General features: G+C 42.3%; 1 long non-coding RNA gene and 1 pseudogene across 2 annotated transcripts in view; one reads left to right on the top strand and one right to left on the bottom strand.

Moving 5' to 3' along the window:
* Window positions 1-4,388, bottom strand: part of LOC116076364 — a 16,314-nt gene extending 11,926 nt beyond the window's left edge. The window contains exon 1 of the long non-coding RNA XR_004112919.1: window positions 4,314-4,388. This is a non-coding gene — a long non-coding RNA (uncharacterized LOC116076364). The remainder of the gene's footprint in view (window positions 1-4,313) is intronic.
* LOC116076363 overlaps window positions 806-6,235 on the top strand; it is a 7,067-nt pseudogene continuing 1,637 nt past the window's right edge. The window contains exons 1-2 of the transcript XR_004112918.1: window positions 806-1,673; window positions 1,721-3,129. The product of XR_004112918.1 is annotated as a ubiquitin-associated protein 2-like (transcript). The remainder of the gene's footprint in view (window positions 1,674-1,720; window positions 3,130-6,235) is intronic.

Below are 6,235 nucleotides of genomic sequence, written 5' to 3'. Positions count from 1 at the left end.
CGTTCCTCTTTAGGCTCAACTACCGAGCACTTTCCCTGCTCTGAAGGCAGACTTGTCCCTAACCGGGACCGGTAGGTACCGTCCGCTCCCGCGATGCTGAGTTCTGAATCCTCTGGAAAGTTTTCCTTCCAGGTCCTCGCAGATGCCACGATGTTGCAGTTCCTGGGTTTCGGCACCACTTGTCGCAACCGGTCTCGCCAGCAAGAACGACGCGGCAACAGGATCCTTCTCAGCAGCACTTTATTGGGAGCTCCTCTTGAAGTTTGAAGCGAAGGACCCCGATACCCTGGAGCTGCTGGCTTATATAGCCGAGCGAGACTGTCTGATTGGTGCACCATGCAGACACCTCATTAACCTACCCCAGCGGGAGGGGGGCGAGCAAACGTGTTACTGTCTGATTAGTTTAGTGCAAGCACCTTATTAGCATATCCCCATCGGGAGGGGGAGAGCCGAGGGAGAGGCGTGTCACTGTTACCGCGCACCTGGCCAAGCAGCTGTCCGTGGTACGGAAGTGAAGTTTGGCGCCATTTTGAATAGACGCTGGCCGGAGGCCAACACTACAGGAAACGAAAAGTGGTGGATACCATCAAAACAGATAAAGATTAGAAATAAGCAGAAGTCTCCTAAACCATGGCCACTGGCCTAAAAATCACTTATTTCATTGAAATTATTTTATTTAGAATTTTCTACTAGACACAACACAATGAATTGAAATTTTAGTTCTTTAGAATATCTAGAAATATTATGGAATGGTCATGGAAGGCAGATGGAGAGAGGGAATTGGGTGGGAAATGAGATTGGAAGGGGAGGGGGTTCACAGTCCTGTTTGGGAAGAGGTGGTGTGGGAAGTCAGATGACCATGAGAATTATTGGAAATCTGCAATTGACTGAGGGGGTAGATAGGTGGCATCTTCAGGAAGAGACAGAGACCTGTAATAGTGGAGGCCCCAAGAATCAATGGGGGGGTCCTTAGTCAGGATTTAGAGCATTGGGGATATAGAACCTGGAAGGGTTGCCTCCTGTGGGTAGGCAGGAACTATGGTAGAACAATAAAGACACCAACCCACCCAAAAAACTTTCAATCTAAAACTTATCCTGTCTACAAGAAATGCAGAAGTATGAAGGAGAATGAGGATCTTATTGTATTGCCCAGGTTGACCTCAAATTTACGGTCCTCTCTGTCAGCTTTCCAAGTGCTGGGATTACGTTATTCTCCCTTGTACATACTGTTATTTGTATATACTGTAAATGGTGACATTGGTGGGAAATAACCAAGCCCTGGGAAACTAGGAACAACTCAAAACCAAAACCAGACACAGCACAAGCAGCAGCCACAGGCCACTGCAGAGAAACTTCGACTTGCACATATGATTTCGGACCACAATGATGCTTACTTTGAGGAGAAGGCAAAACAGTTGATTAATATCACAGGCAAAAACCAGGATGAATGGGTGATTGCCTTGCATGACTGCAATGGAGATATCAACAGAGCCATCAGTGTTCTCCTGGAAGGAAATCCAGACACGCATTCCTGAGAGATGGTTGGGAAGAAGAAAGGAGTCTCAGGACAGAAGGATAGTTGACAAACTGAATCTAATGAAGAAGGAAAAGAAAATTGAGACTGAGACAGGACTATAGTCAGCGATGTCGTGGGCAACCAAGACAGAAGAGAGGTGCCAGCCATGGATGAGACTGTGGGCATGGGGCTTTACCAAACTAGCTGTGGTTTGGGGCTAGGAAAATGGATTACATGGTACTAATTGTGGAGGGCCTTCTGGAAGAGGCACAGAGAGAGGCAGAAGAGGCTTTGGCCAGTGCAGAGGTAGTTCTGGTAAGCGAGGCCAAAGGTTTTCTGCTCAAGAAATGGAAACCTTTAACTTGGCTGATTTTGCAGAGCCAGCCAACACTGATGATAACTATGGCAATAGCAGTGACAATACATGGATCAACACTGGCCACTTTGAACCAGATGATGGAACAAGTGCATGGAGGACTGCAACAGAAGAGTGGGTAGTGAAGATTGGAAGGTCTTTCTGAGACCAAGATCTTTACTGCCACTATTGTGTCTTCAGTGCCTCTGCCTGCAGAGAATATGACAATCACTGCTGGTCAGAGAACTGACCTTGCTCTTCTGTTGGGGAAGATACTCTCTTCAATGGAGAATGATTCATCTAGTCTGGATCCATCTAAGGCTCCTTTCATGGCCTAACCTCTGGTGTTTAGTAATTTGAAGCAGAATGCCAAATCACAAAATGATACATTTTCTCATCATAGCATGGTGAGCATGTTGGGGAAAGGATTTGGTGATGTTGGAGAAGCTAAAGGTGGAAGTACAACAGGCTCTCCATTCTTGGAGCAACTGCCCAGGCCCTTGCTCAACTGACAGCTCAACATGCTCAATCTGGAAGCACCACCACCTCCTCTCAGGATATGGCTCAACATCCCAATCACCATCCCTGGTGCAGTATGATTTGAAGAGTGCAAATGATTCGACAGTGCACAGTCCTTTTACAAAGCACCTTTTAAAAACCCCATCTTCAACTATGATGGAGGTATTCCTTTAGGAGAAGCCACCTGCAGTGGCTACCTCAACAGTTGCGCCTCCTCCCCCCTCTTCTCCTCAGCCAAACAAATCTGCCTCGGCTCCACAGATGTCTCTGGGCTCTTCAGACAACCAATCCTCCAGCCCTCAGCCGGCTCAGCAGAAACTGAAACAGCAAAAGAAGAAAACCTCCTTGACGTCTAAGATTTCTGCTCTGGCTGTGGAGATGCCTGTCTCATCAGATATCTCAGGGATAAATCTGCAGTTTGGGTCAGAGCCTGTCCTTTCTGATAATGAGTCCACCCATACCGAGAGTGCCTCTTCAAGCCAATCTCCTAGTAACCAGTATACCAGCATGGGCAGTGAGTCTTCGTCTACATTTTCATCTTATCAGAGTTCAGGAGTCTGGTTATTAGAGTGGCCCGATTCAGTCGACAACTTATACCTCCCAAAATAATGCTCAGGGCCCTCTATATGAACAGAGATCCACACAGACATGGCAGTATCCCAGCTCCATCTCTTCATCACCCCCAAAAGGAGACCTGACTCAGGCCAAGAACAGTTGCAGCTCTGTGCACACCATGCAGGTACAGACCATGCAATGTGTTGGCTCTGGCTGGAGGTTGTTCCTCCTGTGTGTCTGTAAGCCTGTGTCAGCACTCCTGGGATATCAGCTCTCTCCTGGTAAGATTCGTGGACCCAGGGCTGCAGATCAACCATCTCTTCCTGAGTGCAGATGGAGGCAGGAAGGACCCTGTTCCAGTTTTTCTGCAGCTTCTGCTTCCTGTGCTTCGTGGTTGGTCTAGCCTTAGAAGGTCACTGGATAGAAAGTAGCAATCTCATCTCACTTCTGGGGTTAGAGCACTGCCTAGAGACCTCTCTCCCCTCTTCCCCTGCTCACCAACCTACCCTCTCCCACTTCCTGGCCCTGGAGTTAGTCTTATTTATTTTTTGATTGTAAAAATGTATCTGAAGTTCTGAAATTTCTGCATATTCAATTAGAGTAGTGGTTCTCAACCCTTTAGTCATGACCCCTCTATGGTCACAAGACTCTTCACAGGAGAACATTAAAGACCATTTAAACAGGTGATAATTAAGTAATGATTCATAAATATAACAGAATTATTGTTATAAATTAGCAATAAAAATAATATTATTTTTGGAGTAACCAGAACATGGTGGAAATATATTAAAGGGTCACAGCATTAAGGAGGTTGCGAACTACATATTTAATGTGATCAAAGCAAATTTTAAGTCATATTGTGAACAAACCATGACATTTGTCTGTTTTAGACATGTGGTTTGCTACCTGAATTACATGCCCATATTTTGAATAGTTTTTAAAAGTAAGGGATCCTATGTACTGTAAATACAGTATACTTTTAGAGCACACTGTATATAAGGTTAATTTAAGCACTGTTATATGGGATCAAGAAGACATTTCTGTTTTTGAGATACACAAACCTCCAATGAAAGAGTTAGGTAACATTTCACTAAAAAAATGAAAAAATCATCATATAACTCTTCAAATCATATCTTACCATCCCTAATGTATAAGCTGTAAAAGATACTTAGAATTTCAATCTCTATGTTTCGAGTTCATATTGAAAGAAAAGATAAAATAATGTCAGGTGAAATTCAGCTAGCCCAGAAAAAAATGATAGCAACCTTGAATTATTGGTTTGAAATTCCTAAATGACATATGGAAATACAACTCTGTGTGGATATAAGGGAGATTCTAGAAAGATGTAACTGAAGTCTAAATTTTTACCTTTAAAGCTCGATCTTATGCTTGTATGCCACTTTGAAAAAAGGGCACAGCTGCCTGACTGCCAGAACACATCCCATTGGGACTTCTGATTGAGAACACAATGTCATCTCATGCATAATTTTAGTACTATTATGTCTTCATAATTGGTTGAATTTATTATAAAAACTGAACCTATGTCTACAAATGATTTATTACTCTTGTTGTTATATAAATAACAAAAGTTACACATCCTGTAAAATTGGTTCTGTGATAACTGTTCTTATGAATTATGAAATATGTTTTTTGAATGTAGATCTGTTTTACAGGAGAAATGTGGAGGAATGAGTAGTGTGAGCCTGTAAAGCTTCAAAATGTCATGAAAGGCATATAAAGTATACCTTTCATGATTTCAGATGATCAGGAAGTAGAGAGAAATGGTTAGAGTGAAGTCATAATTCACAAATGGTCATAAAGGAAGAAGAATTTTATTGGTCAATATAACCATGTCACACATTTACATAATATAAAGCAATGTCACTGGATTCTCCCACATGCTTCTGACCTCAAATTCAAAAGACTAAATGCTTATTTAGCTGGAGAAACATCAAGAATAGGTCACATTTAGTTAGGCCATAGATTCAGCTCACTGAAGTTTCAGTGTGGGGGTCCATCCAGCAGGCCCACGCTCTGTGGGTGATCTCAGACTGGAGATTTATTAAGAACCTGTTGAAATAAGCGGGTGGGAGAGACACAAAGAGAAGACGACACCAAGTAAGTTTTATCAAGGTGTATCTTTACTTGGGAAAACTGGGTATATATAGCAAAGGGCAGAATCGAAACCAAAAGGGAAAACCGAAACCAGCAATAGTCAAACACCTAACATAAACATGAGACCAGAGGAAGGAACTTCAAAGGCAATTCCAACAGAGGTGAGCTACTTGTCAGCAGTCTTTGATCTCCAGCAATCAGGGATTCTCTCCACAGGTGGGCATCCCCAGTCCTGGGTCCACTGAGAGTGGACCACTGAGAGTGGTCCACTGAGAGTTCTTTCAAAACTCTCCGGGCTAAGGGGAGGGAGTCCACATTTCAGGACTTCATTTGAAAGAAGAATGGTATAGAAAGATTTGAAATTGTGAAATGCTCTGAGGACTACTGTTGCATGAACTTTAATGTGGCAGTTACACTGTGTGAAATTCATAATAACTGAAAGGATCAGAACTTAATACCATCGGGAAGACATTGCATGGTCAGCACTGGGAGAAATGAAAAGACTCTCTGAGTACAAACACCTCTGCTTGAAGTAACTAACATAAACCAGAAATTACAGTTAGAGGACAACCTCAGAAACAACATAAGGCTTGGGGAATTGAGAATCGTGATTCCAAAATATAACAGATTTCAAGAGGAAAAATTAATATCTTAAGTTAGTGAAAACAATGAAAGCTCATGCAATCATATTTCAATGATACGATTGTTTTCATAAAGGTTTTTGAAAGTTATATTACCAATTTTTATTTATTTTGTGCACTGGAAAAGCAGTAGGTCAGCCTCAGATAATTGGTTCCTTACTTCATCAAGTGGCTCAAGAGAATCAAACTCAGAAAATATGATTTGGTAAGAAGAACCTATAGCCACAAAGCCATCATACAAACATCATATTATAACCTTATATGTGACTGTCAGAATGCTAGAGATCTAGTAAAATTCAAGTTTAGTTGAAGAATCATGTAACCTATGTTTTAAGTAAATTTTTGTTCCTGTGGTGTCTTTTATCACTGTTGGGAGGAAGTGTGTTAATCTCTGGCCTAAACAAAACAATGTAACACTTAGGGGCAAAGATTATGATTAGAATGCTTGCACTGGAAGTCAAGATAGAGAACATTTCCATAGCTACCATGACCTTCCCAGTGGTGCTGTGGTAGACAGGGAGGAAGGTGATCCAT

The sequence above is a fragment of the Mastomys coucha genome, unplaced genomic scaffold (genome assembly GCF_008632895.1).
Source record: "Mastomys coucha isolate ucsf_1 unplaced genomic scaffold, UCSF_Mcou_1 pScaffold4, whole genome shotgun sequence".
In the NCBI taxonomy this organism is placed as follows: Eukaryota; Metazoa; Chordata; class Mammalia; order Rodentia; family Muridae; genus Mastomys; species Mastomys coucha.
The sequence above is the reverse complement of the archived record's forward strand: the minus strand, read 5'-3'. Positions and strand labels throughout refer to the sequence as shown.